At 38.4% G+C, this 20,978-nt stretch overlaps 1 long non-coding RNA gene across 1 annotated transcript in view; it reads right to left on the reverse strand.

Annotated features, from left to right (window-relative positions):
• Positions 1-2,882: 2,882 nt before the first annotated feature.
• LOC124082165 (uncharacterized) overlaps positions 2,883-20,978 on the reverse strand; it is a 41,444-nt gene continuing 23,348 nt past the window's right edge. Inside the window, exons 2-3 of the long non-coding RNA XR_006848282.2 lie at positions 9,478-9,600; positions 2,883-8,735 (exon numbers count right to left, since the gene is read on the reverse strand). This is a non-coding gene — a long non-coding RNA (uncharacterized LOC124082165). The remainder of the gene's footprint in view (positions 8,736-9,477; positions 9,601-20,978) is intronic.

The raw sequence follows: 20,978 nt of genomic DNA on the forward strand, positions 1-20,978 counted from the left end.
AAATGCTTAAAGGACTGGAGGTCTAGCTCAGTGTCAAGCATAGGTTTAGCATGCCTGAGTCCCTGAGTTCTATCCTCAATAGCCACCCACTCCACACACAAATGCTTAACATCACTGATAATTAGGGAAATGGAAACACAAATCACAATGAGATGCCAATTCACATTTGTTAGGATGAGTATTATAAAAAACAAAAAAAAAACAAAACCCAGATAGTAACATACATTCATCAGGATGCAGGATGGTGGTGGGAAGATAAAATAGTGCAGCCACTATGGAGAATGGTATGATGATTTCTCAAAAAATTAATCATAAGATTATCACCTAATCCAGTAGCTTCACTTCTAAGCATACTAAAAAAAAAGTGAAAGCAGGGATTCAAACAGATATTTGTACACCCATCTGCATAGCAGCATTATTCATAATAGCCAAAAAGGTGGAAGTAACTCAGATGTCTGTTGATGGATGAATGGGTACTCAAAATGTGTCTCTCTATTTCCATATGATGAAAGATTATTCAGCCTTGTAAAGATAGGAAATGTGGACACATGTTACAACATGGTTGAAACTTGAGGACATTATACTAAGTGAAAAAGCAGTCACAAAAGGGCAAATATATAAAATTCTGCTTATATGTGGTACATAGAGTAATCATATTCAGAGAAACAAAAAGTGCAATGTTGGTTGCCAAGAAATGGGTACAGGGAATAAGGGGAGTTAGTGTTTAATGAATACAGAATTTCAGTTGGGAAAGATGAAAAATTTCTGAAGATGGCTGCTATTTAAGTAACATTGTGAATGCCCTTAATTCCACAGAACTACATACTTTAAAAGATGATAAAAATGCTAAATTTTTATTGTATATAAATATGTATATATATATATATATATATATATATATATATACCCACACATTTGGCACAATGAAAGGATGAATTAAAACATAATAAAAAGACAAAGAACCCAACTGAAAAACAGGCAGAAGATATGAACAGTTATTTCGCTAAGGAAATTATATAGCCAGGTGCAGTGACATACACCTGGAATCCCAAAGACTCAGGAGGCTGAAACAGGAGGATTGCAAATTTGAGGTCAGTCTCAGCAATTTAGGAAAGCCCCAAGCAACTTAGTGAGACTGTCTCAAAATAAAAAATGGGGTAAAGGGGGAATTCCGGGATGTAAGTAGTGGTAAAGCACCCTTGGGTTCAATCCCCAGTATACACACACACACACACAAATGGCGAACAAGTACATGAATGATGCTCACAATCATTAGTCACTAGGGAAATGAATATCACTAAGATAGTTTTAATAAAGAAGACAGATTACATGTTGAGGGGGATATGAAGAAATTGTAGCCATCCTATACTACTGATGGGAATATAAAAGGGTGGGATCATTTCAGAAAATGGTCTAAGAAGTTCCTCAACAGTTAAACATAGAGTTCCCAGATAATCCAGTAATGGATCCAGTTATAGACTGCAGTGATGGATACATAACTCCAAATACACTAAAGAACATTGAATTGTATTCTTCAAGTAGATGAACTGTGTGGTCTGTGAATTTAATTTTTAAAAATGATTTAAAAAATAATAAGCTTTGGGTGCTTGAGATATATTCATGAGATGATGAAAGTACCAAGTTGTAAATGCTTATCAAGCAATGATACTTAATTGTTTGCTCTCTCTTCTCTCATATTTGTGAATATAAGTTTAAAAATTGAGGCTATTTTTCTTGAAATCAAGAGGTTTTGCCATTTTTTTCTCTGTGGGAAAAAATGGTACCATATAATTTTATTATCCTTTCCTTCTCTCCTCTCTCTCTCTCCCTCCCCACCTCTTTCTTTTTTGCAGTACTGAAGACTGACCCAGGGCTTTGCACATGCTAGGCAACTGTCCTAGTGCTCAGCCATGTCTCCAGGCTTCCTTCCCTTAAAAAAACAAAACAAAAACAAGTTAATTGCATTATTATTTTTATGTCATAAAGTACATCCATTTGAAGAGTATAATTCAATAACTTTTTTTGTAAATGTATGTGGTTATCCAAATATCACCACCATTCAGCTGCAGAACATTTGCATCACCCAAAGTGTTTCCTGGTGACTATTTGCAGTCAATTCCTGCACCAGCCTTGTATCATCCCTACAGCAAAGAGGGACAGTAAGATACCTGAATATCTCCTTTCTATTCCCTGCAAACCTACCTAAGTTAAAGGAACAATGAGAGCAAGTCTGAGCTGGAAAGTCCAGATACGTATTATCTTAAAGGACAATGGCTTTCTCTTGTGCACACGGCACTAGGGCAAGGTAGTGTTATCTGTAGAAAGCTACTTCCTTGCATGCACACCAGGACAGTTGCTCCTTGGGACGGTAATCAAGCTGATGCTGATGAAGTCACTGCTTCTGCAGCCTGACATGTACAGCCCCTCTCTGAGTGGGGATGCACGTGGAACTGGGGGCACCGTGGAAAGCATATGTGTCACTCGTCCTTTGGGTTGCCACTGGATAAAACACAGGGAGGGAGAAGAGGTGCTGTTCAGCAAAGCACCATGAGGGACAGAGGTGCTGTCTGTTGCCAGTTACCACTGAACTCCTCTTGGGGCAGTCTCTGATCTCTCGTAGCTTTCCCCATTAAACCATATGTCTCCCATGTCTCTGGACACTTTCTTTGACTTTTCTGCAGCCTAACCATTGCCCTAGCACAACTGGGCAGAAGATGGATTGAGATACCTGAGCGGATTGTTTAGGTTTCATATCATGAAAAAGGTCAATGCACAATTACCTATAGATTAGCAACATGCTTTATAAATTGAGCCTGTAGCATTGCAAATACCAATTTTGTGTTGGAAAACAGGTATTTTCACCCACACACACAAAAATGGTATTTATGTTGAGTATAATAGATTTATTTTAAATGGATAAAATAGTAAGTTCTCGGTTTTAATTCTATGGTTAATGTTAACAGATGTAACCCACATAAACAAAATCTTCTTGGGGTTCTCAGTAGTTTGTAGAGTGCAGGGGTTCTCAAGGGAATTCTCAAAAGGAATACATCCGAATCACCTTGACTTCAAGTCCCACACTTTCTTCATCCCTCTGATATTTCTCTCCACCAACTTTTCTGAAGCTCATCGTGGTAAGGTTACCTATAAATTCCCAATTTTGAAATCCACTTGACATTTGCATTCCTTATCTTATTTGACCGCCCTTAAGCCTCTAACATTGTTGTCCACTCCCTTCCCAAAAATCTTTCTCCCTTTGATGTTGCAACACCACCCCACCTCAATGTCTCTTCCTATCTTTCTGTCTTTCTAATCCCCTTTGCTTGATCCTTGCCCTGACTATTGGCCATTTCTCAAGATTTCAACTTAGGTTTTCGTTTCTCTCTGCTCTAGGTATTTCTCCTGGGGTGTCTTCTCAAATTTGTAACTTCCTTTGCTGCCTCTATCCAGTGATTCCAAAATCTGCATTTCTTCCCTGAACTTGATATCACTTATTTCTGCAAGCGTACCCATGTCCAGATAGACATCCCTAAGGGAAGATGTGTAACTGAAACGCATATATAACTTTCCCTTGCCAAGCTCACTTTTTGACTTGTATGCATATTTTTGTAATATTATTATCCATTTATTTGGAAACTCAAGACAATCGTTAAAAAAAAATAACTTGTGAGGTTATCTTTGACACTTTCTCTTCTGAGGCCCCTCCTCCAATATGTGTTAGATCTCCAAAACCCTTCTAGTTTCAAACCATCTCTCATGTTTATTCCTTGTTTTTGCTCCTTTTATTTATGCTCACACCATCTTTTACCTTCACAGGAGATCAGTGTATCTCCAATTTTCCTCCCAACGGCTTGACAGAGTTTCCTTTTTCCAAGCATACACAAGTTTGTCCATTGTATTTTGAGTGTTTAAAATTCTCCTGTGCTTTCTCCCCACCTATAGGATAATATCCACATCAGCAGGCAAAAAACACATGAAGTCCTGTTTGCCATGTTTTTCAGCTTTGTCTCTTGCCACCCCAAATTATACCCTATCTCCCAGCCATGACTTGTGCCTTTGAGGCATTCAACCCACGAACCCTCTACTGATGGGGTATATCCCAGCCCTTTTCCTTTTATTTTTGAGAAAAGGCCTACGTTTCATAGGTTGGCCTTGAACTTGCAATCCTCCTGTCTCAGCCTCCCAAGTAGCGGGGATTAAGGCATGCACCACTGCATCTGGTTACCCGTGTAGTTTCTGGGTGTCCATATCTTTCTGTCAGCAGAGCTCCTTCTATGGGTTTCTTCTTTGTTGTTTTTTCCAAGTCTCTTTTTAAAGGTCATCTCTTTTCTGCAATCATCTCCTCTCAGCAAAGAAACATATTTGCTTGCTTTATTTTGCAAATTCTCAAATCAGTGCTCATCAGCCCATATCATATCTCATTGAACTGTTGATATTTGTTTGCATCTCTAATTCCCCACTAGACTTTGGCTGTAGGGCTGTCTCCTCAGTGCCTAACCAGTGTCCAAGTCCACTGTGTGTGTGTGTGCCAGTGGATTAGTTGGGTGGGAAAGTCAGAAGACGTTCCTTTGCTTTCTCTCTGAATCAGCTGCAGAGACATGATTTCTCTCCACAGTTAAATCAGATGTGAATACTGACTTGCTTCACCACGCAGAAAAGTGCACATCCAATAATACAGATGAAGCGAAGCTTCCCTCTCACAGAGGGACCAGGAATTATTTCTTGCAGTTTTGTTATTTGCTTCTTTTCATAGATTAGAAACAAAAGAGATGTTGGGATGAACAGACTCATGGGGAGAATGAAAAGTCAGGTGAGTGCCTTGGAAAAAAAGGTACCAAAGTAGATGAGGGAGATAGAATTAAAAAAAAAAAAAGATTGTGGGAAAGAACGTAGAGAAACAGTACCAAAGAATAGTCCATTTGCTGCCAATAAGGCGCAACAGGGAAAAAGAAATACAGGAATGAGAGGAAGCTCTGACAGGATGCAGCTTCACAATTCTTTTCAGAGTTCAAGCTCAGGCAGGCTCCTGGACATTGTCTCCAAACTATGTGTTCACCCTGACGCTCAGATCCATGTATGCTTTCTCTGAAAGGAATTTTTGGGTCAAAAGGCCAGAGCCTCTACATTAGAAGAAGGAACTTGTCTTTTCAGGATATAGGTACCATCTTAGGAATAAAACCAGCTAACACCCCAATCATTTGATGAAACTGTTCCAATAATGATGAGTGCAGTTTCAGATATTGATGAGACGCCCAGAGACCCCAACTGTTATATTCAAGTTCTTCCATCTGGTGCTTTTGTGTAGGACTTTAATAAGATTCTATACCAAAATTCAATACTCGTTTTAAAAGTTATTCTCATTTGTAAATTTAATACTCTTTGATGTTAAAATCATAAGTAATTCTTATTTGAAGAACAATAAGAGACCATGGCTATTGCTGGTAAGCTTGTGAGTTAAAGAGTAATAGAACTATAAATTTAATCATATCTTTAGAACTGCACCAGAATGTAAGGATTGAATGTATAGTTCCCTCATTTTTTTTTTAATGATTGCTTTCTCCAGAATTGGAACTTATTGGTCTAGTAATAAGTTGCATACTGAATGAAGTAGACTCAAAACTTAGAAGAGCTGGGCATGGTGGCACATACCTGTAATCCCAGCAGCTTGGGAAGCTGAGACAGGAGGATCATGAGTTCAAAGCCAGTCTCAGCAATTTAGTGGGGCCCTAAGCAACTTAGCGAGACCCTGTCTCAAAAAAATTAAAAGAGTTGGGGATGTGGCTCTATGGTTAAGCACCCCTGGATTCAATTCCCAGTATCTCCCCCAAAATAAATAAATGAATAAGAATAGTGTCATGTGGTAATGTTTAAAGGTAAAATATGTTCTCTTATTGAAACTACTGTAATATTTGCCTGGTATTGAAAGATAATGACACATTGGATCATTTTAAAATCAGAAGAATATACAGAAGCTAAATAGTTTGCAAAGATATGGTTTAACAACCACATTTTCTTTCTTTCTTTTTTTTTTAATCAGTCTGTGGATTGAACCCTAGGATACTCTATCACTGAGCTACACCCCCACACCTTTTTTTTTTAATTTATTTTTATTTTGAGACAGGGTCTTAACAAGTTGCATAGGTTGGTCTCATACTTGTGATCCTCCTGCCTTGGCCTCCCAAATTGCTGGGATTACAGATGTGAGCTACTACAACCAGCTAAAACCTTCATTTTCAAAGTACTGTCCCATCTATTATTAAGGCCTATAGGAAAGTCTTTCATGTATAAATCCTCAAATCAGATTTATTAGATTTTATGTTTCTTTTTAGCATTCTTCAAATACCAAACTAATCACTAAGCATTTAAGAAGAGTTTCCCAAGTTCTATCACTCAAATAAGATTTCACCAGTTCGGCCCAATGATTATCCATGGGGGGAGATGGATTTGTAGTCAGGAAACAGGCGGAAACATAACTTAGCTGTCAAATGTAGTGCTCATTCTTCTTTATCTGCCACCTGCTTTTTAAAAATACCGTGTCCAAGTCTCTCAAACCTTGTACCATGGGATTATAGAATGTTTGAGTCTGAAGGGAACAGAGAGATGTGTCAACTCCTGAATTGCCTATGATCACCAACTCACCTGGAGAAGAGTCCAGGTTGGAACCTGGGCTTCCAGCTCTGGCCACCTCTGACACCTCCCATCCCATCACTTTGTCTCAGGACTCACTGTCCAATGCAAAGATTGTATGACTGACATTCTCCAAAGTCTGGGATATGCATGTTCAGATGCAGGAATCAATGTGGTTTATAAGAGTTGGTGCTGGTTCCCCGCGATAGAATGAACTACTCAACGATCATTTGTCTATGTGTACAAGTAATAAAAGAGAGAGAAGGAGGTAGATGGACAAGAGTAAGGTGGGCTGGCATAGAAGCCACTGAGTTTAACATTATTTTTAAAACATTTATTTTTTAGTTGTAGTTGGAAACAATACCTTTATTTATTTGTTTGAACCCAGGGCCTCACAAGTGCTGGGCTAGTGCTCTACCATTGAGTCACAAGCCCATCCCAAATTTAGCATTTTTATGAGCAAGGACTTGGCTTTATATTGCCTGGCTTCCTCCTCCAGATGTACCTTATGCCAACTACTGTGTGATTTGGGGCCAGTGACTTGACCTCTCTAGCCTCTGTTGTGGGTTTTCTGTGATGACTTGATGAGCTAAAGCATTTATAACTGGACCTGGCACTTGGTAAGCACATACATGCTAGCTATTGTAGAAAGAGCCCTGTATACAATTTGGTGGCACGTAAAGGTGTCATGTGAAGTCACTCACCTGTAAAGTTATGTGGTCTTTTCATCATCTCTTTCTCTTGGAGTGTTCTCTATGCCATCCAGCCAGGTTATGCAGGTACCATTAAATTGCATTTTTTAATGTGACCCTAAGAGATCCATATGGAAATAGAACCTAATTTTTTTTTTTTTTTTTTAGGGCTAAAGGAGCAAGCTCATTTAACCCACACAGACTATCTCAAGAGTAATTCACCTATGTCTCTAAAAAGCTAGGGGGAGGAATGACCTCATTCCCATTCATGCATTCATTAATTGAACCTAAGAACAAGATTCGAACTTTCAAGCAGAGTTGAAACAGAAGGACTCCAAATTCAAGGAGAAAAACTACCTAAATTATCCATATATCTTCCCTTTCTCTGCATTTTCTGGGACAACATTTCAAGTTTATTAGACAGGTTGTTTGCTAATATTATGCATTTGGAACAAAACCCTGGGTGTGTGCTTTTTAGAGAATCATGTAAATCATCAAGGTTATACGTAGAACAGTGATTTGCTCAGTGACCAACAGGTCCCTACAGAGAGCAAATACACTGCTCTTGCCAGAGAAAGGAAGCACAATGCTTCCTTATTTTTCTAGCATCCTAGGCTTGCAAGAAAACACACATCCTCCAGATAGTCAGTAAGCTATTCAAATAAATATTGACGATAGGTACTGCTTACTACAGAAGGACTTATTTCTCGTAATTCCACTATTAACAATAATATAGCTATTTTCTGAAATGCCAGCATTATGTGAATTCATTACTTTAGTCTTAATTTTAGAGGTGATTTAGAAATGGAATATTTAAGAGGGATCACATATTTTAACTCAAAACAAATTAACAAAACTAAAACATCACACATACTTTGAAAAAGTGTACGTACAACTGTGGTTGAGTTCAACTGAACAACCTTCAGAAACAAGATCAGCAGGCATTTGTGCAATGCTAATGGCTTTCTCACATTTCCTTGATGATGTCATAATTACCTATGGAAATACAGAAAGCCACTTCCCATCTGCCCAACACAAACATGTCACCTCCTGTTTTTCATTTCCTTACAGTGACAGTCAGCGTTTCTCCAGTTTTCCGGATAACTTTCAGTCCTGAAACAAGAGTTGTTTTTTAAAATTTCTTCCTAGGTTATGTTAAGACATATCTCGTAAGCCATAGACTGACACTTTTTTGTAGAAGGAAAAGAAAAAAAGATTACTGTGGAGCTCAGGGAAGAGATCAAGCTACACATGGCTGCAGTATGTTAAAGTGCTTTGCCTTCTGATTCACCCAGATCCTTTCTGCCAATGGGCTTCATGCAGAGTCACATGACAAAGACCTGCTACATCATTCCTACTGCCATCCACGGACCAGCTTTCACAATCACTCTGATAGTTTTAATCTTCTGTGAAAATCTGAAAGAAGAAAGTAGGCTTAATTTAGGGGTGAGTTTTGGGGGCGACTTGCTTTTCAGGGTCTCTGATGAAATGAGCCCTTTCATCCAATAAGACTCAGAAACCTGTTAGAATATTTTCTGGCTCTTCATGTAGAATTGGTAAGGACATCGCACTCCTGAAGCCCAGACTGTCAGATATAGCTGCCTCCAGTACTGTCTGTAGGTCACCTGGTAGAGGCACAGTCCTACCTGGCTGGTGCTGGTTCCTACCTCCTATGACGGGGATCTGCTGCTACCTATACTTAGTTGTATAGGTAGACCAATTTCAAAAGGAAAAGAAAGATTTTTCAAGATACTGTTACGATTTAGCAAGTTAATTTATTCTCAGAGTTTCCTGAAGTGTTTTGCTTCTGTCTTATTCTATAAGACTCTACTTCAGTGTTTCACCTTGAGAAGGGTCTGTCCTGGTTTCAGAGGTGACTCCAAAGTTGGGTAGGAGGGGGTCTGGAGTTCATCCACGTTTTAGAGGCGGTCTGACATTTGTACACACAGCCTTTGTCCCTTGTGACTTATGAGCCTCTAGAGTGAGAAATACGTGATTTTCCCCATTCCATCACTTAGTAGGTCTCCTTCAGAAAGGAATGTGTGCCCAGGAGCAGGACATACAACCGGGTCCTTCCCTAAGCTTCAGACTAAGAACCTGGCTACCTACTAACCAGCAGCACTTGGATATCACACAAATACAGATTGAGTATTCTTACCTTGAAACTCAAAAATCCAAAATGATCCCAAATCCAAAATTCAATCAGCACTAACATGAGGCTGCAAATGGGAAGTTCGACCTCTGACCTCATGGGATGGGTGGCAGTCAAAATGCAGGTGCACTAAAAATATGATATAAGGTTATTTTCAGGCAATGTATATAAGGTTTACATAAAACAAATTAATTTTGTGTTTAGACTTGGTTCCCATCCCAAAGATATCTCATTATAGATATGCATGTATTCCAAAGTCTGAAATCTGAAACACTTCTTATCCCAAGCATTTTGGATAACAGATATTCAACAGGCACATTAAAATCACCTAGCTCTCCTCCCCCTGTTTCCAGCTACTCCTGCTCCCTGGTCTCTGGACAACAAATTTCTATTCATTTGGTTGCCCAAGCCTTAAACCCAGGGTCATTCTCAGTTTCCACCTCACTAGAGCCCCTCCATCCACATAGCATCCACTTTTAATTATAAACCTAAGACCTAAGAACTTATTCAAATTTATCAAGTATTTTTGATTTATACTGATATTACCTTAATTTCAGCAAGGATAATATGTTACTAAATTAATATAACAGCTTCCAGATCAGCGTCCTTGTCCTCAGGGCCCCTGAATCATGGTCTCCATGAGGGTTCATATCTTGCATATCTTTCACTTGTCGCTGTGTGAAGGAGCCTGGCAGTCTTAGGATGTCTCCACAGACGGCTGCTGCTAGTTCACCATGGCTATCAACCATTTCTCCCACCTCTGGGCACAGTGCCTGATTTTCTATGGGGAAATTGGCACCCTCTTTCCTTTTGCTTTGATCTCTGCCATCCTTCTCCACCCTCTCTGACTTGGCCAGCTCCAGAGACTGGAGATGAGGAAATGTTGTACCTCTGGCCCAATGATTGATTCAGGCTTGGTCATTTGTCTCTGTCAGCCCAGTGGAAAAAAGCAGTCTTAGGAACCACTGGTGAGGAACAGCTTCTGTGGGGTTTACAAACCAGTGGACTCCAAGCCTGGCTGCTGGTCGCCATCTGGACATGGTGGACACCAGGCCTTGCTGGAGATAGCCCGACAGAGCTGTGTCACACAGGCTCTGACATGTCAGTCTGTGGGACTGCGCTTGCTCAAACCACTTCACCTCTAGTTTATTTTAGTTATTCAGACCCTTTTTTTGTTTGAATCAATTTGAGTTGATTTTTTTTTTTAACTTGAAAACAAAAGAGACTTGATTTCTATTTATGGCCATGTAAGATCCTTAAGGATTAGGCTTCTCCCTTTTTCTTTTTCCCTTGAGACTTTTGCACTAAGTACTTCCTGTTCATTCTTCAAGAACCAGCTAAAATTTTGCTACCTTCCAATATGCTTCCCCTGACTGCTCCAGGCTCTCTGCTCACAGCTCTGTGGTAACACTTATCATATTCCTTCCTAATTGCTTATTTGCTTTCTGGGCACTCTCTCTGGGAGCCCCTATAGTGGGACTGTTCATGGATGCATCTCCAGAACCACATGTATTCACACACATGTCTGAAGCAATGATTAAAGCCTCAAAGAAAGAGAAAAGAGAAGTGATTTTCTCAGTTTAAAGAAAACGTGATTGACATATTTAGAAAGATCACTTCCTTTGGGTAAATCACAAAGGTCTGAGCAAAGACAGGTTTGGAAACATGAAGACTGTTTAAGTCATGTAGGCAAGAAATTCTGGCATGATGAATGACCAACATACTGTGAGTGTGAGGATGGAGAGGAGGCAATAAATTTGAGATATTCAAGATAATAGCATCAGATATTGAGACAATGTGGGGTAAAAAGAAGAGAGAAATCCAGATGACCTAAGGTTTATGGAGGCAGGAAACATACAGAAGAAAGAATTTTGGAGTTAGGGAAAATTTTGCTTTTTTTTCCTAAGTTAAAGTTGAAGTGTGGTTTTTATACAATAATATTCACCCTTTTAAAATATACAATTCAAGTGACTTGTAATATATTCACAAGATAACCATAACCATTATATAATTCCAGAACATTTCTCAAAGAAATCCAAGCCATATTAGCAAGAACTTCCCATGGCACCATCTTCCCCAGCCTCTGACTATAACTGATCTATTTTATGTCTGCATATATTTTCTTCTTCTGGACATTTCATGTAAATAGAATCATACAATATGTGTCTATTTGTGTCCAGATTCCTTCACTTAGTATGACTCTAAGTATTATCCCTATATTTGTACTTTGTGTATTTTTGTGGCTAAAATTATTTACATTGTATAGATATACCACAATTCATTCATTCATTCATTCATTAGTTGATGAACACTTGGTTGTTTCCATCCTTTGACTATTATGAATAATACTTTTATGAACATTTTATGTACAAGATTCTTTGTAGACATGCATTTTCAATTCTCTTGGACAAAAGCCTAGGTGTAGATTTTCTAGGTTATATAATATCTCTATGTTTAATTTTGGTTCCCCTGAGGATTGAACCCAGGGCCTTGTATATGATAGGCAAATGTTTTATCAATGAACTATATCCCCAGTTCTCCATTTTTAACTTTCAGAGAAACTGACAGATCATTTTCCAAATTGGCTGCATCTCCCTACATTCCTATTAACAATTTACAAAGGTTCAAAAACCCGAATCAACACTTGTTATGTTCTTTTGTTTTGGTGACAGCCATTCTAGCAATGTCAACTGGTTATCTCATTGTGGTTTTGATTTGCATTTCCCTAGACTAATGATGCTCAGCATACTCTCATGAATTTTATGCTATTTGTGTATCTTCTTTAAAAACCATGTCTCATTCAAATGTATAAATTGCCAAGATCATTGTAATGTCATGTGTAGCTAAAAAAAAAAAAAAAGAAACAAAACATGTCTATTCAGATTCTATGATTTTTTTAGAGAACAAAATTTTATTCTAAAAATAGAACTTCAGTAACAATAAAATACCAAAAGGCAGTCATGATAATACAAAAGGGGAAAATAAATAACAGAAATTTGCTCTATTTTTTTTTCTGAAAAATATAAAATTATCACAGTAATGTGCTGCTAACTCTCATTTATCAATATTTGAATTACTCACTGTGTGAAATAGCCAAAGAAACTTTAAAGTCATAGGATAGATGGCTTCTATCTAATTTTTAGATTGCTTTTATCTTCAAGTAAAAGTGTCTTTTAATACCTGGATTGCTTTTATTGTTAAGTAAATGCATTCTCAAGCAAAGCAAACAAATTTATATATGGGCCTATTTTCAAATGGAATTATTTTTGTTATTGAGCTGTAAAAATTCTTTATAAATTCTGAATACTGGACCCTTATCAGATATATAATTTGCAAATACCTTCCGACTTTGTGAATTATCTTTTTATTTTCTTTTTTGTGTCCTTCACAGCATAAAATTTTCAAAGAAAATCTCAATGAAATTCAATATTTCTATTTTTCGTCTGTTGCTTGTGCTTTTGGTATCACCTCCAGGAAATTACTGCCAAATCAAAGATCATGAATATCTAAGCCTATGTTTTTTTCCAGAAGTGTTGCAGATTTAAATCTTGTTTTTAGGTTTCTAATTTATTCTGGACTAATTTCTATATATAATGTGAAGAAGAATATAACTCCATTCTTTGGTATGTGTATATTTGGTATCATTTTGTTGGAAATAATTCTTATTTCCCCCATTGAATTGTCCTGGCATTGTTGCCCCAAATCAATTGATTTTGGATTCTCTATTTTACTCCATTTAACTGTATGTCTATACTAGTGCCAGTACTATATGCTCTTGATTACTAAAGCTTTCTAGTAAGTTTTGAAATTCAGATGTGTGAGTCCTCCAACTTTGTTAATTTTTTTTAAAAGATTGTTTTGGCTAATCTGGATCCTGTGGATTTCCCATGAATTTTAGGATCAGCTTGTACCAGTAAGTGAGCTAAGATTTTGAGAGGGGTTGTGTTGAATCCGTTTTGGGGATATTGCCATTCTTAACAATATGGTCTTTTGATTCATGAATATGAGTTTTAGTAGAATTGTTTTTAGTAGGAAACAGGTATAGCACATGGTTACCCTTTTTTCTTAATTTCTTCCCATTACTTAATTAATTTCATTCAATAATGTTTTCACTGTACTTGCACTTCTTTTGTTAAATTGACTCAAATTTCTTATTGTTATGGATAGGATATTGTAAATAGATAATTTCCTTTCAGGATTATTCATTGTTATTGTGTAGACATACAATTGATTCTTAAAAAAACTGATCTCATGAGGGGCATGGTGGCACATGCCTGTAATCTCAGCTACTCAGGAGGCTAAGGTAGGAGAATCATGAATTTGAAGCCAGCCTTGGCAATTTAGTGAGGCCTTGTCTCAAAATAAAATTTAGAGCACTTGCTATACATGTGTAAGACCCTGGGATCAACTCTCAGTACAAAAAAAAGAAGGAAAAAAAAAACAATCAAAAGCTCATCTTATATCCTACAACCTGCTAAATTTATTTATTAGCTCTGTAGATTTTGAGGGTATATTAGTTCTGTTGTTGAAATATTAAATTTTTAGACATCTAGCATGTCATTGAACACAAAGAGTTCAAGGAAAGTGTCTTGGATGGGTTTGGAGGTCTTATAACTATTGATCTTTTTAAATATCTAAAATTACATTTTGTTTAAGGGATTGGAAAGCTGAGACTGTCATCCGAAAATTGTTTTTGAGGACAAATTTTTTAATGGCATGTAGACAGATGGGTAGAAGAATTTGGAAGTTCCTGTCTCCATTTCCTTTTGATTTTTTTCATAGTTAACATTCCTTTTGCTCCTGCAGAGGAGGCTCCGCACCAGCACATCTGCCACGTGTTTTGCTGTTATCGATATGGGTGCTCCAAAGTCAACAGGTGTTTTCTGATGTCAGAGCCTTTCTTGTTTTCTTTGGAGGCATTCCAGTGCTGGATAAAGACATGTTTGCCTGAAAAGGCTTATCTCCTCATTAGGACCAGCTTTCCAGAAGATGCTCTGGGCCACCTTGCCAGGGAATTGTCCACCAGAGAATGTCCACACAGTTCATCACACTTCCACGCCTGAGTTCCAAGCAGTGTGTGTTGTAGGATACACATTGTCAGTGTCTCCATGGAAACCAGATCAAACATTTTGATTCAAAATTTTGGTCTCCATCAATATCTAAGAATTGTTTTTAGTAGGAAACAGGTATAGCACATGGTCACCCTTTTTTCTTAATTTCTTACTAAATTTTTGGTAAGATAATGTACCAAGAATTTTAAGCTTAAATATACTTAGCTACCTTTAAGCACATAACACAAAGCATGATATTTAGATTTTTTTTTGTATTGAACATAACCATCTTGGTGGTCAGCCAATTTATTTATGTCTATTAGCCAATCATCTTGAAAGAAAAAATCCACAGTGGTACATGCCTGTAATTTCAGTTACCTGGGAGGTTGAAGCAGGATGATTGCAAGTTTGAGACTAGCCTTAGCAATTAGCAAGACCCTGTCTCAAAATAAAAAATTTTAAAAATGGATGGGGATGTAGCTCAGTGGTAAAGTGCTCCTGGATTCAATCCCTAGTACCCCCTCCCAACAGACAAACAGACAGAAATCCTCTATTCATCAGAAAAGTAAATTATTAAAAGCCTTATTTATATTAATAAGAACTGTATATTTTATGTACTTAACTACTTATTCATATAAAAAAATGTCTGTGGATTATCTCTAAATGAAGCTTAATTATCACAAATTCTTAATTTAAGTTGTAGGTTCTATCATTTTTCATTCTCAAAGTTATTAAAGAAGATCTTTCCAAAACAGGAAAGGATATTTGGTGTATTGTTAAAACTAAAAATGTTTTTTTGTAGCAAACCAATTTGGGAAATTTAAGCATTTTTACCATGCTCTAAGTTGACTATCCCTTTTGAGCTAGATCAGGAGCCAATAAACGCCCCCTTTTCACATCAGGAATTATTTTTGTTGCATAGTTCAATGACAATCAGTTTGGCTTTCCTTTCATAAATATAACCAAAGTCTCACATTAGTGATAATAAATATAAAAAGTCTCACATTAGTGATAATAAATATAAAAAGTCTCACATTAGTAATAATAAATATAAAAAACGGAATGCACCTCAAAGCCTAATTTCAGAGGCCATGACCAGCAGTTCTGAGAAAACAACGGAACTGGTCTCTTCTCTTTGGATATTGAGTCAAAGTGAGTCCACTCATATGTGAATTGTGGAGACTAAAACTCTAACGGACAAGGCATCAACATGCTTACAGTGTGTACAGGTCAAATCAAAGGTCATATACTAGAGTAAAAGGTAATAGAATAGTTGGAAGAAAAGGTGGTGCTCTTTGTAATCTTTTATGAGATGTTTGGGACATGCTTCTGCAAGAGGCAGGCCATACTTCCATACTTCTGATTTATTTTGGGTGATCAATGATCTTGAATAGGACTATTTCTATCTGGCCTGCCTTTAGAACAGATCAGCAGAGACAGCAAATAACTGGTGCTCAGTACTGGACTCTACCTCCTTGTCATGATAGTGGACTCTTCTCAGCACCCTTCCTCTCCCAATAGGCTCTCCAGATTTCCCTATTCCCTTCTCAGCTACTCTCATCCTAAGAGAGGGCAGAGTATGGGTTTAGGTTTGATCCTTTCCACCCAACAGGAACCTCTCTCCTGTGGGATGGAGCATCTCTCGCCTCTGAGGAGTGTCCCTTTCCCAAGGAATGGTAGACTTTCCACCTCCATTCACTGTCCTCCCATTCCTTGCTTTGGGGACCTACCACACTCCTATGGGTGCAGAGGCTTGTCATCTTTTAGTCTTTGCTGTTGTCACCATCTGAGCCAAAGTGCCACAGCTTACGCCTCCTGGCCACTTAGATGGCCCCTAATTTTACTTTGTTCAGAAAAGTCTCTCTTAGCTGATACCTTATCAGCCAGGAAACTGAATAGTGTAATTTTGCTGGGTGAGGTTGGTGATCCTCTCTGATGGTTTATTTGAGAGAAAGTAAATAGCATAATAGTGGAGAAAGCATTCTTGTGGGGGGGAAGTAAAGATGCTCAGACTCCTCGGCTAGGTTTCCCGGGGGGTTAAAACCTTAACCCCCAAAAGAACACACACATGATGGGGTTGCCAGCGTTCTTTCATTGTAGAGCAGCTCCTTGCTGGGGGATAGTCTTCCACTTTGGATCTGGATTCTGTGCTTTAAATTCAGACATGGCTCAGGTGGCATATTCTGCATTGTTACTTTCCTGCCATCCCTCTGGGGTGATGGCTAGCATCCCCCTCCCTGTCTCTGCTCTCCCCACTGCAGAGCTGGGCACCCAGACACAGTCCCAGACTGTCTGTGCATCTGCTAAGTCCAGGCAGGCACTGGGGACATGCAGAAAGGAAAGGATTTGTTCTCTCTGAGAATCACTCTGCCATTTTGTGGCCATATTTTCTTCCTTTCTCTTTCCAGACTCCTTTATCCCCAAATTTATCTAGTTTGATCATCTCCAACTCCTGACTTGCATTGTCTTTTCAGAAATAAGCCTGCAGGGGACAGTGGGAATGAGCTTCCCTATCGGTTATCCTTATCAGCTCAAATACACCAGACATGATTTGAGTGTTTTCGGAACATGCCCTTTTCTGTCTTATGGTGTAGTATTTTTAAATTTTTAGATAATAGGAGCAGATATTTAAATGTATGTCTCATTTTCTGGGTTATTGTAATGAAATAACTGATACTTAAAGAGAGGGATTCCGCTGGAAACATCTCAAAAATATTTGAAGCCGGGTTTGGTGGTGCATGCCTGTAAATCTCAGCTGCGAAGGAGGCTTGGGGCAGGAGGATCCCAAGTTCAAGACCAGCCTGCACAACTTAGCAAGTCCCTGACTCAAAATAAAAAATAAAAAAGGGATGGGGGTGCAGATCAGTGGGAGAGCACCTCTGGGCTCAACCCCAGTAGAGCCAAGTAATAAATAAATAAATAAATAAATAAATATTTAAAAACAGACCAAAAAAAAAAAGTATTTGAATTTTATTTCTAAGCCCCCAGCATTCCCAGCATGGGTGAGCCTGCCCAGTCCTTGAGGATGGTCTGAATGAAAGAAGGAAGGGAGAAGATGAGAGGAAAGGGAGAATGTGCCCTGGGCCAGCCACTCTGTGCACTCTACCTAGCACCTGTGGTGAACCTACTCCTTGGGAGTGGCTTCCACGTGGAGTTAGTCATTCTTCAGGATGTTGTATTTACCTCCGTGAACTGTGTTCCCTCCAAAGGGTAGTTAGAGATTTGACAGAAGGACTTGAAGATTCACCATGTTTAGTTAGATATTTGGTTTGAAATCTGCCAAGGAATAGATGAATGTCTGGATCAGCCCAGGTGCAGAGGTGCACACCTTAATACCAGTACTGGTGAGGCTACGGGGCTTACTGCAGTCCAAGTGCTTGGTATCCACCATCACACCAAATCTCACAGTGACCCCAGGATGCCAGCACCTCATCTGCTTTAAAGTTGGAAGGTTAGAAGTGATTTGTTGTACGTAAGTGGCAGGGCCAAGATGTGAAACCAGACTTTTAAATATTAGGTCTCCATTATGCTGCAAAAATGATATTTATTCCTCTCTGGCTTCTTTCCCCCATGAGTTTATGGTGTATTACTTATTAAGAATGGAAAGCACAGGAAGTGAATGGGTTCTTGTAGGACACAGTTGTCTGAGTAGAGGGGATGGAAACTGCCCTGTTCCCAAGAACAGTCAAATAGCGGCAGCCCCTTTCCCCTGGGGCTAGTGGCTCACATCTGAGTTAGATTTGCCAACAGGGCTCCACCATGCTCCCAATGTTTACTGCCACAACGTACAATGGAAAAATGGAAGCAAATTCTCCATATTAACCCCACCTTCTCTTTTCTGGATTCCACTTTTTCCTCCTAATTCAACTTGCCCCACATTACCCCAATCAATTCCCTTCTTGCATAAATTAGCCAGTTTTGATTGCTGTAGCTAGGCTGAAAGAATGCATATTTGGGATAATTAAAAATTTGGGACATTGTATTTGACAGCAACTGATTTTGACCTCAAGATACATCATTTCTCAATTTATAAGTGACTACATCCTGAGGCATCGAGAAGTAACTTCCTCAAAAATCATGTGATTGACGCATGGTAGAACCTGTCCATCATTCCTTATCCATAATTCTGAGGCCCAGGTACCTCTATAAACTACAAGCAAAAACCTGGCCTGGGCTGATCTGCAATTACTTAAGTCTGTATGTTACTTCTATAAAATTCAATGTAATATGACTCACAATCCCATACTCCTCCTCACCGTAATGGGTTTGAAGGCTTCACCCATTTGCCATGTGTCTATTGACCTGCCATTTATACGGTCATCCACCATTTGATGTTCTTTTTGATAAATATCAATAGTTCCCAGTGATTGGCAGTAGGTAGGGGCTACATAGTTTCTCTCAGGAAAACTTGCAAGTATTGGGGCCATTCCTGCCCAAGTGCATAAACATTAAGCAAGAGAATTAAAAAGTTCATACTGTCTGGTCTTCTATCCTCTGAGAAGCCTTCCCCCTCTGTACTCCAAAGAGCACCCAAAAGATGGCCAGCTCATTCTGCAATGGATGCCCAGTGTTCTGTTGTGAGCACCATGAGGGCTAGACAAATCCTTTTTTGTTTTGCAGGTCATCAATCCTTCATCTGAAATTCTAAAACCAACAAACTAGTAACAACAGCAATAGCAAATCCAACATGAAAATCATGATTCTAAAATACACAAACCAACAACAAATCCAACACTGAAAACCAAAGTGATTTTTGCAACTTATTAGGCAGAAGAAAGCCTGATGTTGAGGGCTCTTAATAATTTCATTTATCTAATAAGAGTGAATATTCATGTTTTGTGCCAAAGTTTTAATATGTTTGCTTACAGGGTACTATCTCAGGCCCCTCTGGGTTATCAATTAATAAATGACATAAGTCAAGTCTTTGAAGAAATATTAAGATCCTGTAACTTGTTTATGCAGAGGGGCAAAGGGCCCATGTAATCCTTCAATATCAAATGTCTTAAATATAACTTTCACCAACAAAAAATTGTTTTGAGGGCTGGGATGTAACTTAGCCATAGAACCCTTGCCCAGCACTAGTGAAGTCCTGAGTTTGATCCCCAACACTGCAAACAAAACAAAACAAATCAACAGGAGTGTGATTTCCACAGCAAAATAGCATTATTAAATCTCTTTCCCTCCCCCAGTTTCTTTTTCACTGACTCCCAGCTGTTAAAGAGCCATTGTATGCAAACACAAAGTCAAGCAGGAGACTCAAACTGCAGGCTAGGAGGTGGTTATCTGCATTTGAATATATCTATGTTAATTTTTTTAACCAACTAAAAACTCCCAAACTTTAAAATTGTGTAGAAAATCCTAACAATTGTGTAGATTCCTAACAATGTTTGAGGTTTGCATATTTGGGATATGCAAACTACTCTGAAAAATACTTGAGAATTCTGTTTTTACATGTGAAATCCAAAAGGAGAATTGAAGTCTCAAGCTAATCCCAGAACACAGTATCTTCCCAAAGCTCTAAAAGCATATGAATGAACTTACTTAGCTTCCCTTCCTACAAGGGGTTCTTTGGGGTGTGATAAAAAATGTTAAGTGTACTTGCCAACCAATGGAGTCTTGTGAAGATGGGTGGGCAGTAGTTTCTTATAATGGCTAAATAAAATACTAAACTTAAATTGCTAAAAATGACTGGAAGTGAATTAAAATGATCCAATAAACATTTTCAATAAATCAATAAATGTAATTTAATTGGAACTGAGTTCATTTGAAATGCCTGGGGAAATTCATAAATAAACTTCATTTATTGCATTCTTGGATCTATGAAAAATATTTTGTTTATCCAATCCACATATATTCCATTTAGTAAGATTAAACATATTGCTCCTATCTCTTGTAGGAGGCTAGGGCTGACGTTATTCCAAAGGTGATCTAGTTTGGTAGCAAATTGCACTTCAGGAAAGACCAAAAAGGAAAAAAACAAAACAAAGCAAAAACTCCTGTTTTTGTTATTGTTCTGTTATTGGTTTGCTTTTTTTTTTTTTTAACTTGAGTAAAGTTCTCTGTTTCAGAAAAACCTGGAAAAGTTTTAGTGTTGTCGTTCACATCCACAAAAGTTAATCTAGGACTGAGGTGAAGTTTCAGAGACTCTTCAGGGTCAACATTTGGTTCAAGACTCTGAGACAATTCCTAGATCATCTTATGTTTATCCAAAGTTATAAAGAGTTGAACACATTCTAGCAAAGGGTTGGGGAGTACATGTTCTTTTGCAGGTGTTAACAGCCCAAACCAGTTCATCTTTTTAATTGAATGAAAACTTTAAGAAGACGGACAGCAAAGGGGCTGGGGATGTAGCTGAGTGGCAGAGCACTTGCCTAGCAAGCACAAGGTCCTGGGTTTGATCCTCAGCATCACAAAACAAAACTCTCTCCCTCCCCCCAAACCACCACCAGCAACAAA

Source organism: Marmota monax, unplaced genomic scaffold, assembly GCF_021218885.2.
Source record: "Marmota monax isolate L192 unplaced genomic scaffold, Marmota_monax_Labrador192_F-V1.1 WCK01_AAM20220418_F8-fsc00044, whole genome shotgun sequence".
Lineage (NCBI taxonomy): Eukaryota > Metazoa > Chordata > Mammalia > Rodentia > Sciuridae > Marmota > Marmota monax.